Genomic DNA, 13,773 nt, shown 5'->3' with positions numbered 1-13,773 from the left:
GGTTCACATCTTTTGGACATGCAGCTCTTAAAAACTGCAAAATGCTTATGAGATGTCAGCACAACAGTTAGTTCCCTCTCTGGGAGGCTCTGGAAGCAGAGACATTACAGGTTTGTGGGAGGAGAAGTAGGTAATGAGCTGAGTCCATTTGAACTCTTAACAATTTTTGCTTTGTAATAAGAATTTGGTAAGACACTGTTTACCTCATTGACCCCCTTTTCCCCAAAAGACAAAGATATTTGCAATTAACTGAAGGTCTGTAACTTGAGTTGTTTATATTTCTTGTTTGCTTTCCCAATTATATTTTCCCTGCTAAAGGTAGAAAGTCAAGTAATGGGAGACTGTGTTGTTAAGATAAAACTGAATGCAATTAGGAATCAATGTAACCTAAACAGGACTTTGTTTAAAATATTTCAGGTGCTTTTAAAAGAGTAGATATGCATCTTTTAGCACCAATGCTTTGTCTCAAATAAGAGGAAATTAACAAAGGTTCAAGTGTAAGTAACACAAAGGGAAATTTTGCACTCTGGCTTCAGCTCGCAAAATGGATTGGCCATAGTGATCTTTCTATAACTTGAATGTGATTAAGTCATTTCCCTTCATTTCAATGGTTTCCCTCTACTATCAGGAAAGAGTCTAAACCGCTGTACAAAAAGGCTCAGGTGGCTCTCTAACCTTATTTCCTCCCTCCTCCCCAAGTCTAAATCCCATGGACAGAGGAGCCTGGCGGGCTACAGTCCATGGGGTCGCAAAAGTCTGACAGGACCGAGTGACTTTCACTCTACTTCACTTCCCCAAGTCGAAGCCCTTTCTCCCTACAGGCCCCCAAGGCTTTGTCCCTCACACCTTTCTCCTTTACCTTTTGGTTGTCAAGTCCTGTTGATTCTCCAGAATGGTCTCTCAGATCAGCCCACTTCATTCCATTCCTGCAGCCTAGGTCTGACTTTTTTTTTCAACCTTTATTCCCCTATCTCCCCAAATAGGATATACCCTTATTGTTTTTTGGGGTTTTTTTTTTCTGATTATGAAAGCCATTCATGCTCATAAAAAAGAAAACTAAGGCAATAAGGAAAGGGATAAAAGGGTCCCCATGGGTCTCAGGACACAAAGAACTTATCTTTCTGGCACATTCATCATCTGCAGCAGCATTACTCAAAATAGCCAGAAGGGGAAAGCAACGCAAATGTCCATCTATGGAATGAATAAACAAAACGTGTTCATACATACAATGTATATACAAAATGTGTATATCCACACAGTGGAATATCATTCAGCCTTCAAAAGGAAGGAAATGCTGACATGCTACAACACTGACGCACCTTTAGGACATTACGCTGTTGTTGTTGTTTAGCAGCTAAGTAGTGCCTGAGTCTTGTGTGACTCCATAGACTATAGCCCACCAGGCTCCTCTGTCCATGGGATTTGCCAGACAAGAATACTGGAGTGGGTTGCCATTTCCTTCTCCAGGGGATCTTCCCAACCCAGGGATGGAACTCATGTCTCCTGCATTGGCAGGCAGATTCTTTACCACTAAGCCATCAGGGAAACCCTTAGGACATTATGCTAAATGAGAAAAAAAAAATCACAAAAAGATAAAAATTGAATGATTTCACTTATATGAAGTATCCAGAGTAACCAAATTCATAGCAACGGAAAGTAGGATGGTGGTTGCCAGAGACTAGGGAGAGGGAGAAACATGGAGTTGTTTCAATGGGCATAAAGTTTCAGATTTGCAAGATGAAAAAATTTGAGAGGTTGATTGCACAAGGATGTAACTATCCTTAACACTATTAAACTTTACACTTAAATACAGTTATGATAAATTTATGGATTGCTTACCACAATAAAAAAATAAAAAACTGTTTTAAAGAACTCATCTTGGAACGTCCCCGGTAGTAAGTCACTACGCTATGGGAGTGACTCTACGCAATGCTAAGACACTATGCTACCAATGCAGGGAGGTTGGGTTCAATCCCTGGTCAGGGACATAGATTCCACGTGCCACAACTAAAAAGATCACTCATGCCACAGTGAAGATTGAAGAACCTGTGGACCACAGCTAAGACCAGCACAGCTAAATAAAAAATAAATATTAAAAAAAAATAAAGAACTCATCTGTCTAGACATCTTTCCTATCTATCTATCTATATACATATATACACTTAGAAAACACCAAAACCAGAAACCAAGTGAAATCTGTTTTTACACCTAACCATGTGATGTAAACATCCTTCTCATACATATGGCTCCCACCTTCCTCTTTTTTAATGGCTGATTGCACCCATCACATGACTGTATCACAATTTAGCCAGTTTGTTATTAGTTTTTTAATATTATAAAACATCACAGTCAACATCTTTGCATATTTTCTCACTATGTCTCATAATAGACATCTGGTTTTTTTACATGCTTTGTTCCTGGTATCAATACCCTGACTTTCCCAAAGAAAAAATTACTTCCTCTTCATACAAACATGCTTCCTGACCTATACTCCCCAACCTCCAGCCAACTCTTATCCTATTTGACTAGCCTGGGTGCATTTATTTTAAGGTTTATACTCTATTTATTTTTCATGTTGCTACTGCCATTTCACCTACAATTCCATTTTCTTACTTCTACTGCTGGTATAAAACTATTGGTTTTTGTCTCTCTTATAGCTTGCTTATTTTTAACTCAGTTCTCTTGGATTTTTTTCAGCAGATAATCATCTCATAGGTAGACAATCATATCATTTAAGGAATGATTAAGAGCAAAAGCTCTGGGCTCAGGCCTGGATTCAAATCCTATATGACCCGGGCTAAGCATTATACCCCAATGTCCTCATCCATAAGCTGGGAATTACACTAGAGGCTCTCTCTCTCCCACGGTTATTGTAAAGAGCATGCTTTCAACTGAGACTAGTGCCTGGAGAGGGCTTAACACAATGCTAGTTCAATAAATGTCTCCTATCTGATGAGAAGGAATATAGAACTTTCCACATTTACATCTTTATTTTTCTGCTGGCATTACATGGGCACATTCCTTTTCAGCAATTACCTTGCTTACCATATGTCCAGAAAGAAAAAAAAAAAACACGTCATCAGACTCTGTAAAGGATCTGTGCTGTGGATCGTATCCACTCTCACATTTTTGGCAAGTTGTTTGTGCCATTTATTTTCCCCTGAGAAAATCTGTATTTTTCTCAGTCTCTCCCTCCCTTACTGGCTCTACCATCAGCATTTACATCTGCTCCTGTCTGTCTTCTGCTTAAAAAGACTTCACCTGATTCCCCAACTGCTCTCCAGCCTTCTCCTCGCCTCTCTTCACAGCCAAACTTTTTGGAGCTGCCTACACATTACTTTCTCACATCCCACTCGCTCCTCATTCCACTGACATATTACATTGAACCTTTGGAAGATGCCGATATTACAGATTCCGCCCCCATCATTTCACCAAATCTGCTCAACTGGGTTTCTCGGTGACCTCTATATTTACTTAAGCAAAAGGCGCATTTTAACATGTAACTTATTTTACTTGAAATCTCAACTGCATCCAACAAAATGGATCTCTTCCTTGGGCTTTCCTTACTACACTCTCCTAGCTTTCCTCCCACTTCTCTGGCCATTTCTTCTTGGTGTAGTTCCAAGGGAATGGTTCTGCCAAGAGTGTACAAGATAGTGACCCTGAATGATCTGGGCCTTAAAAAAACCAAAAACCACTCTGCATGGGTCTCTTCCAGTATTGATTCAGTTCTAGTCGTACTGGACTACTTCTGTCTCCATGAATGTACCTTTGAACATGTCTAGAATACATGCCATGAGGGTAGGAACCTGATTCCTTACACAGGGCCTGGCACGTAACAGATGCTCAATAAATACGTTTTTTAAATTTTGAATCACCATAAATGAATAGCTGCAAAGTGAAAGACTGGAGGAGTGATGAGACCAAGAGAGAACAAAAACCCGTGATCTTTTGGAAACCACACCTCTGATCACACACACACACACACACACACCACACACACACACACCACACACACTCACTGCCCTGATTTAAATCCTTTGGTGTGCCCCACCAACCCTCACGACCAAGTCCAAACTTACAGGGAGGCACAAGAAAATCTTTCAGAAGGGCACCTGCTTCTCTCTCAGACACACCTAGCTAGAGCACTTCCACTTCCCAGAATCTGTCTCTAACCAGGCTATGAAATGCTAACAGATGTCCAAAAAGCCTGCACTTTCTCCCCAGGACCTTGCAGTGGTCTGTTCTCTCTGCCCAGAGCACTATGCACTCCATCAGCTTCATCTTCCGGCCAATACAAAGGTAGCTGTCATGTCTCATTTCGGAAAGCATCTTCTTTTGGAATCTCTCTTTGACCATCCTCCCCAACCTCATCTCCGGAAATCTGGGTTAACTGCCTTCTCTGTGTATTCACAGTCCCCTGAAAATCATAGCTGGAACCACAATGAGCTCCTATTTATACCTTAACACTGTGGAGTTCCCTGAGGACAAGATGTCTCATTCACTTATTTTTACCCTTGGCGATCAGCCCAGGCCCTGGAACACAACACATGCTCGATAACGGACCTTCTTTAGTAGTAGTAGTAATAATAAAAGCTCCCAAGGATTGAGGGTTTAGCTGCAAAGATCTGAAATATATTATTTACTTTGTAATAACCTTCTAAAACAGATGCTATGATCGTCCCCATTCTGCAGATGGGAAAACTGATATACAAAGAAGTTAATCCTCTCTGGCCCCAAAAGAGTCGCACTGATGCACATTTTCGGCAGTTCAGAGTTCTTTCTCCACCCCCAAATAAGACGTGCTTTAAAAAAAACTTTTGAATCAGGCTAACTGCCCCCCCCACCCCCAACATAATGAACAACCCAAAGTGACTCCCCGCCCGCGCCCGACGAAATTAAACTGCTCGAGGGGCTCCTCCCCGGCGCCAAGGATGGAGGAGGGGGGAGCCGCGGATAAAGGTCAGGCCCTGTCTCCTTTCCGGAAATCCCAGCGGCCCAGCCCCTCGCCCGCTGCGAAGAAGCGACGCCGGGAGCCGGGCGTTGGGGCCGCGACTGCCCGCCCGGCCCCTGCTCACCTGCCGTCCCGCCGGCCAGCCGAGCCCGGGCCACCGGCCCGCAGCGCCTCCCCAGGGCTGCCAGGCGCCCGCCGAGCGCAGCGGAGCCCGTTGCCTTGGCGACTGGAGCTGCCGAACTCCCGAGGCTCGCGCTACGGCGGCTCGGAGGGGACCAGGAGGCGTCGCGGCCCCTTCCGCAGCCCCCGAGCGCGCCGAGGAGGGGCAGCGGGTGGAAGTCCCAGTTCTGAGCCGCGAGGGACCCGGGTTGGGGGCTGGCAGCCTGAAACTTGGCCCGGAGGGACAGGAGAGGAAGGAAATGTTAAGGGGGAAAAGGGGACAGCCAAACCGGGAGGAGGACTTGTGCTTCGGATCTTGCCCGTGCCTCAGTTTCTCTCTCTGGCACCTGAGATGGAGACTATTCTGGGAGAGATGACGGAGCCGCAGGCGGAATCTTGCTAGACTGGGAATATTTAAAGAAGAAAACTGATGTGGGAGGGGTGGCGCATGCCTCTCTCTTTAATTTCCGAAGCAGTGGTATGACAAAGAATTCTTTTTTTTTTTCTCCATGCCCACCACCCGTGGGTAGTGAAAACTCCGAATCCTAACTACCGGACGGCCAGCCAATTCCCCAAAGATTTTTTTTTTTTAAACTGAAACCAAAACCAAACCAACCAACTAAACAAAACCCCTTGTTTCTTTGGGTTCATGATGAGAATGAGTTCACCAGATTTAATTTCAGTGTGAGAAATAACGTACTGTAACCTGTGATCAGCAGGTATACTTCGTGGAATAATCCTGCAGATAATCTTGGGACATGAACATAAAGGATATTCATTGGTCCATTGTTTGTAACAGTAGAAGGGCTGAGAAGAAGCTAAACATACAGGACTGACGAATTAAGTACATTATAGTACATCCATAAAATGGATTATCATAGAAAGAATTAAGGAGGACTGAAGCAGATGTAGATACAGTTTAGCTATAGAGCGGTCTTCAAGCTATGCATACAGCTATCAACTGAAAAAAAAAGCACAACCTAAAAGTTGAGAATTTTGGCAGACAAAGTTGAAGACTTAAGTCCGGGACACACCCTCTCAGATAGCTTTGAGAAACCGCTCTGAAGAGATGAGGGAGGATCCGGGATATATTGGAGTTTTTGCAACACAGATTACTGTTAAAGAAAGCCAGACATCTCAAGTTTAAGAATTTAGCGCTTTTCTACATATGGGTCTGCCCTTTCTATGTAAGAGTCGGGGCACACTGAAATCATTCCTTTGTTAAGCACGTTAACTACCTAGGTCCAGTATCCAGATTTTCTCCATCCTGAATTCCTTCAGGTGCACAGCTGGAGTGACTGCAGTGGCCAAGGGTTTTGTCTCCATCCTGAGTCCCTTCAGGGCTCACTGTCCCGGGTGGTGGTAATTGCTTAATGGCTGAACATCCTTTGTTTTCTCACATGTGTCACTTAGAAGTTGGCACTTACCTTTGTTTTCTCACGTGTCACTTAGAAGTTGGCACTTACCATCGGTACTTGCTGTCTACCTTTGCGGCAGTTAAGAGCCGCTGTAGTTGTTGACCTTCAGCACCTCCTGGAAGAAGTCAGAGATGGAGATCAGAAATGAGCCACTCCGTGCTCTGGGAAAAACTGGCAAAACAGGTTTCCAGATAGTTAAATAGTTTCAAAAGATGGTTTTATGAGGCCAAGTCTTGCATTTCATCATATCTAGGAAAGCACTAAAATCTTTGCTGAGGATGTCTGCTTCTCATGACTAATCTTCATGAGACTAGCAGCAGCAACCTTCGGCAAAAATGTGTGCCTGATTTTATGCACTTCCCCATCATCAAAATCACATGTATACTGAACTCCACCCCACGGCCCCCACGCGCCACCCCCCCCAGCCCAGCACTTCTCAGAGCTGTCTGAAATGCTGTCTCCCAGGTTATAGTCCTCATTTTGCTCTCATGTGCGTTTCTTTTCAGTCGACACATGGCAGGCAACATTTTTCATTTCATACAGCAATAGTCTCCTAACTAGTCCTGTCTTTGCTTCTGCTGTGACCTCCAGCCCTGCCTCGGTCTCCTCTCTACTTGGGGTAGAGATGATCCTACCCCAAATGAACCAAATGATCCTTTTAAAATGTAAACGTGATCACATCCTTCCCCTGCTCAAAAACTTTGAGTGTACTGAATAAAATCTAGAGTTACCATGGTCAAAGACAGACACACCGCCACCGCCCACCCCCCCACCCCCCCTGCCCCCCCGCCCCCCCGCCCCAGGTGAACTACGTCCATGCGTACCTGTCCGATACCATCTCTCTCCATGTTCCCTCTTGCCCATGCTCCAGCCACCCTGGATTTGCGGTTTTTAAGTTAAGCAAACTTCTATCATGGGATTCCCAAGTGGTTTAGTGGTAAAGAATCTGCCTGCCAGTGCAGCAGACACAAGTTCCACCCCTGGGTCGGGAAGATCCCCTGGAGGATGAAATGACTCCAGTATTCTTGCCTGGAAAATCCCAAGGACAGAAGAGCCTGGCAGGCCATGATCCATGGGGTCGCAGAGTCAGACACAACTGAGCGAGTGGGTGTGCATGCCTACTTTTATCTTGGGGATTTGCCTCCTGCTGTTCCACATTGGAACCACCTTTCCTCCAGATATTCCCATGACTTCCACATTTCCTTCAAATATCTGCTCAAATGTCAGTCTTCAAAGACTTGTCCTGACTGCTTTCTTTAAAAAAGACCCACCAACTCTGTCTTGTCTTCTGGTTTATTTTTCTTCACAGCTCTTGTCAGTATCTGATGTCATTTTATACAGTTATTTGTTGCCTGTTTCTTTTTGTTCCCAGTGAATTTAAGGTTCTTGCCTCATCTTGAAAGAATTCAGAGACAAGCAAGGAGGTTAAGAAAGTAAAGTGAGAATTTACTTAAGCAAGAATACGCCCTCCAATACTTTGGCTACCTGAGGTGAAAAGCCAACTCATTGGAAAAGACCCTGATGCTGGGGAAGATAGAAGGCAGGAGGAGAAGGGGACAGCAGAGGATGAGATGGTTGGATGGCATCACTGACTTGATGGACATGAGTCTGAGCAAGCTCTGGGAGATAGTGATGGACAGGGAAGCCTGGCGTGCTGCAGTCCTTGGGGTCACAAAGAGTCAGACATGACTTAGGGACTGAACAACGATGCCCTCAGAGGGAAGGTGGGGAGACAGGTGAGCGGCTGCTGCCCTGGATTTCTCTGGCAAGCCAGATATGAGGGGCATACAAATGAAGGGGTGGAATATTCACTGGGGAAGAAGGAGTTTGGAGGTCATAGTCCCTGATTTTCATCCTGGCTCCATCTTACCAAGCAGAGGAGGGTGTTTTGTCCTTATTCAGCTTGGATCACAAGAGTCATGGTGGTGCATGATGGGAACTTATCTGCTCACTTAGTGAAGCTAATTTTATTGTAATGAGAGCATAATAAGCAACAGGTTACATGCTTATACGGGAGATTCCTGCCTTTCCTTGCCTTTCTTTGTCTGCTTGCAGGATACTTATCAGCCAAAAGGTGTGGTTTCCTGTCAGTCTGGAAGCTCCTGCCTTTCTTTGTCTGCCATTGGACTTTTGCTGTTTACAGCAGAAACAGAAATGAGTGAAAGGCCTTTGGCACATACAAGCCAAAGAGGCTTGGAAGAGTTAAACAATCTTGGTTATTCTTTAGCTGTTACTAACCACAAGCACTTGTAGCTAGACTTGTCCTTCACAAAGCTAATTACTCTCTGACTTCATATGAATTGTACTCTGCACCTGGCATCCTTCTCCCCCTACACTCTGTTGTAACATTGTGCATTTCAAAAAGGTCAGGGGACGACAACTTTAGGAACAATAGACCTGGTTGCCGAGTTGCCTGGTGCCAGCTGTAGCCATTTTGAAACTTCACAAGAAGAAGAAAAAAAAAAAGCAAGACCTTCATGAGGGTATAAAACCCTCTCCGTATTCCCAAGAGAACAGGGCATAGTTCTTGAGGTACTAGCCTAGTGTGTATTCCTTTTGCCTGGCAAAAATAATAAAGCTACTCTTTTCTATTTTCTTCAAATTCTATCTCCGTATTTCTATTTGGCATCACTGGACAGGGAGCCAAGATTTTGGCCACATTGTCCTGCCTCTTGGCCTCTCCCCCCTATTCTTCTGCTCATACCTAGCTACCTACCTGCTCTAACATTTCAGTACAGTGAGTGCAGTGCATGCGTGCTAAGTCGCTTCAGTTGTATCCGACTCTGTGCAACCTCATGAACTGTAGCTCGCCAGGCTCCTCTGTCCATGGGACTCTCCAGGCAAGAATACAGGAGTGGGTTGCCATGTCCTCCTCGAAGGGATCTTCCTAACTTAGGGATCGAACCCATCTCTCTTACGTCTAACCTGCGTTGGCAGGCGGGTTCCTTACTGCTAGGACCACCTGGGAAGTGTCAGCCACGGATTGGCACTTGCCGTGGGTGCTTGCCATCAGTCTCTACAAGGAATAAATCATGTGCCACTGCAGCTGCTGACCTCCAACACCCTCTGAAGAAGTTCAGGGTGGAGAGCAGAAATGAGGGACCTTGTGCTCTGGGAAACTGGCAGGACAAGTCTTCAGATAGTTAGATATTCTCAGGAGCTGATTTTATGAGCCCAATTCTTACATTTCCTCAATCTAGAGAAGCACTAAGATCCTTCATGGTGCTATTGCTTCTCGTGACTAGCACAAACTTTGAGACCAGCAGAGAGTTTCTACAAAAAAATCTGTACTTGATTGCGTGTTCAGTTCAGTTCAGTTCAGTCGCTCAGTCGCTCAGTCGCGTCCGACTCTTTGCGACCCCATGAATCGCAGCACACCAGGCCTCCCTGTCCATCACCAACTCCTGGAGTTCACTCAGACTCACGTCCATCGAGTCAGTGATGCCATCCAGCCATCTCATCCTCTGTTGTCCCCTTCTACTCCTGCCCCCAATCCCTCCCAGCATCAGAGTCTTTTCCAATGAGTCAACTCTTCTCATGAGGTGGCCAAAGTACTGGAGTTTCAGCTTTAGCATCATTCCTTCCAAAGAAATCCCAGGGCTGATCTCCTTCAGAATGGATTGGTTGGATCTCCTTGCAGTCCAAGGGACTCTCAAGAGTCTTCTCCAACACCACAGTTCAAAAGCATCAATTCTTCGGCACTCAGCCTTCTTCACAGTCCATATCCATATCCAACTCTCATATCCATACATGGGCACTGGGAAAACCATGGCCTTGACTAGATGGACCTTAGTCGGTAAAGTAATGTCTCTGCTTTCAAATATGCTATCTAGGTTGGTCATAACTTTTCTTCCAAGGAGTAAGCGTCTTTTAATTTCATGGCTGCAATCACCATCTGCAGTGATTTTGGAGCCCAAAAAAATAAAGTCTGACAGTATTTCCACTGTTTCCCCATCTATTTCCCATGAAGTGATGGGACCAGATGCCATGATCTTCATTTTCTGAATGTTGAGCTTTAAGCCAACTTTTTCACTCTCCTCTTTCACTTTCATCAAGAGGCTTTTTAGTTCCTCTTCACTTTCTGCCTTAATGGTGGTGTCATCTGCATATCTGAGGTTATTGATATTTCTCCCGGCAGTCTTGATTCCAGCTTGTGTTTCTTCCAGCCCAGCGTTTCTCATGATGTACTCTGCATAGAAGTTAAATAAGCAGGGTGACAATATACAGCCTTGACATACTCCTTTTCCTATTTGGAACCAGTCTGTTGTTCCATGTCCAGGTCTAACTGTTGCTTCCTGACCTGCATATAGATTTCTCAAGAGGCAGGTCAGGTGGTCTGGTATTCCCATCTCTTTCAGAATTTTCCACAGTTTCTTGTGATCCACACAGTCCAAGGCTTTGGCATAGTACTGCCCCCTTTACCAAAATCACATATGCTGTCCTTCCCCCCTGCCTCCTCAGAGCAGTCTCTCAGAGCTCTCTGAGGTGCTGTCTCCCAGGCTGCAATCCTTGCTTTGCCCCCGATAAAACTTAACTTGCCACTCTCATGTTGTGCGTATTTTTCAGTCGACAGCAGTGTAAACTCTTCTAAGAGCATTTTGTTCGCCCCCTGCTCTTCTCTCATTACCGGGAACAGTGCCTAGCACATAGTAAGAGCTTGGTAAATATTTCTTAAATGAATCAATAAGTTATGTGAAATAAGCAATGTTGCAACACCACGTGGTTGGACTGCTACTATAGGTAAAAGAGGGAGAGGTAGATAATACATATAGTGCTGGCGTGGGCGTACACGAACTCTGGAAACAGATTTGGGAGACGGAGGAAGTAAGCTCATACATTTTTACTGTATGCACTGTATGTTCTCGAGAAATAAAATATTGCCTGTCAGGTCAGTAAACAAAGGATCTAGCCACTAGATTTCAGGCAGTGAGTCCTGAGGGAACTCAGGGAGGAAATAGACTGCCAGCCATCTAGCAGTCATCTTAAGGAATCTCAGGATGAGAAAACGCAGGATAAATACAGATAGCTGAAGTGCTGCAGATGGTGACTGCAGCCGTGAAATTAAAAGACGCTGGTGACTGCAGCCATGAAATTAAAAGACGCTTACTCCTTGGAAGGAAAGTTATGACCAACCTAGATAGGATATTCAAAAGCAGACACATTACTTTGCCGACTAAGGTCCATCTAGTCAAGGCTATGGTTTTTCCAGTGGTCATGTATGGATGCGAGAGTTGGACTGTGAAGAAGGCTGAGCGCCGAAGAATTGATGCTTTTGAACTGTGGTGTTGGAGAAGACTCTTGAGAGTCCCTTGGACTGCAAGGAGATCCAACCAGTCCATTCTGAAGGAGATCAGCCCTGGGATTTCTTTGGAAGGAATGATGCTAAAGCGGAAACTCCAGTACTTTGGCCACCTCATGAGAAGAGTTGACTCATTGGAAAAGACTCTGATGCTGGGAAGGATTGGGGGCAGGAGGAGAAGGGGACAACAGAGGATGAGATGGCTGGATGGCCTCTTGGACTCGATGGATGTGAGTCTGAGTGAACTCCAGGAGTTGGTGATGGACAGGGAGGCCTGGCGTGCTGCAATTCATGGGGTCGCAAAGAGTAGACACGACTGAACTGAACTGAACTACTCTTTGGAAGGAAAGTTATGACCAACCTAGATAGCATATTCAAAAGCAGAGACATTGCCAACCAAGGTCTGTCTAGTCAAGGGTATGGTTTTTCCATTGGTCATGTATGGATGTGAGAGTTGGACTGTGAAGAAAGCTGAGCATTGAAGAATTGATGCTTTTGAACTGTGGTGTTGGAGAAGACTCTTGAGAGTCCCTTGGACTGCAAGGAGATCCAACCAGTCCATCCTAAAGGAGACCAGTCCTGGGTGTTCATTGGAAGGACTGATGCTGAAGCTGAAACTCCAGGACTTTGGCCACCTCATGTGAAGAGTTGACTTATTGGAAAAGACCCTGATGCTGGGAGGGATTGGGAGCAGGAAGAAAAGGGGACAACAGAGGATGAGATGGCTGGATGGCATCACCGACTCGATGGACATGAGTTTGGGTGAACTCCAGGAGTTGGTGATGGACAGGGAGGCCTGGCGTGCTGCCCTTCATGGGGTCACAAAGAGTTGGACACGACTGAGCAACTGAACTGAACTGAGATGAACTGAAGTGATTATCAAAGGAATGATTTCAGTTGCTCCTAGACTCTTGCATCTTCCCATACATAGGAAAGCACTAAATTCCTTAACTTGAGATACCTAGTTTTCTTTGACCAACAGTAACCTTTTGTTCTACCTAGCAGTTGTCGCAAAACCTCTAAATATCCCGGCTTCTCCCCTTGTTCTTTACAACAGTTTTCTCAACATTTATCTGAGATGCTGCGTCCCGGGCTTGGGCTTGAAGTTCCAAGAATGTCCGCCAAATAAAACAACTCTCAGCTTTTAGGTTGTGCTTGTTTTTTTCAGTCGACGTCCTTTTATGCGGTATTTTTAAAAATCAAATACATGGGCTACCTTTTCAAACGATATATAGGAATATAAGTGATGAGATCATTCCACCCCTAAATATGCTACTTTGGCATAAGGATTATCTCCAGCTGAACACAACTGAGAAGTAGGTGCAGAAAAGCTCCCTGCCGTCCCCTATAAATTTCCCTTTGTTCTTAACATCTGTGTCTCTTTTGCTGCCCTGTATGTAGGATCATCATTACCGTCTTTCTAATTAAAATAAATTAATGTTTAAAAAATTTCCCTTCGTGGAGGTGTCCCTAATCTCCTCTCTACCAGGAAGAGCAAAAGTTAATCACAGGAGAGATAACTCTAGATAAACTCTTATCAGTGAGAGGAACAAACAAAACAAACCTGACTGAAACAATCCTTATCTTCCTTTAGTTTCAGCTGCGTATTTACTTTCCCATAGGTTGCCACTTTTTAAAAGCCATAAACCCTTATCCTTTGTCTAATCACTTCTCTACAAATTTAAAATGTAAGGCTCCACAGGCTTCACCGGCCCAATCACAGAACCTCAAAGGGGAGGGGGAAATTTTTCCTCTGCTTTGCTTAACGGTGAGCCCCCCACCCCAGAAGAGATGTTGCTGAAGGATCCTAACAGGAAGGGGGAAAGTGGAATAAGATCTCAAAGATCCCTTGATCTCAGAGAGGCTGTGGTGAGGGGTGGCTTGAAGCCAGATCTAAGTTCCCTGCCCAGGAATTGAATCTCCTTGGCCTGGAAGAAAAGCAG

General features: G+C 44.9%; 1 protein-coding gene across 1 annotated transcript in view; it reads right to left on the bottom strand.

The window, feature by feature from the left end:
• Nucleotides 1-5,199, bottom strand: part of PKIG (cAMP-dependent protein kinase inhibitor gamma) — an 83,637-nt gene extending 78,438 nt beyond the window's left edge. Inside the window, exon 1 of the mRNA XM_052651072.1 lies at nucleotides 5,079-5,199. The gene's annotated coding sequence lies outside the window, so the exon portion shown is untranslated. The remainder of the gene's footprint in view (nucleotides 1-5,078) is intronic.
• Between the last annotated feature and the right edge of the window lie 8,574 nt (nucleotides 5,200-13,773).

This window comes from Budorcas taxicolor, chromosome 13 (genome assembly GCF_023091745.1).
Source record: "Budorcas taxicolor isolate Tak-1 chromosome 13, Takin1.1, whole genome shotgun sequence".
Lineage (NCBI taxonomy): Eukaryota > Metazoa > Chordata > Mammalia > Artiodactyla > Bovidae > Budorcas > Budorcas taxicolor.
Note: the sequence above shows the minus strand (reverse complement) of the source record. Positions and strands in the feature narration are given on the sequence as shown.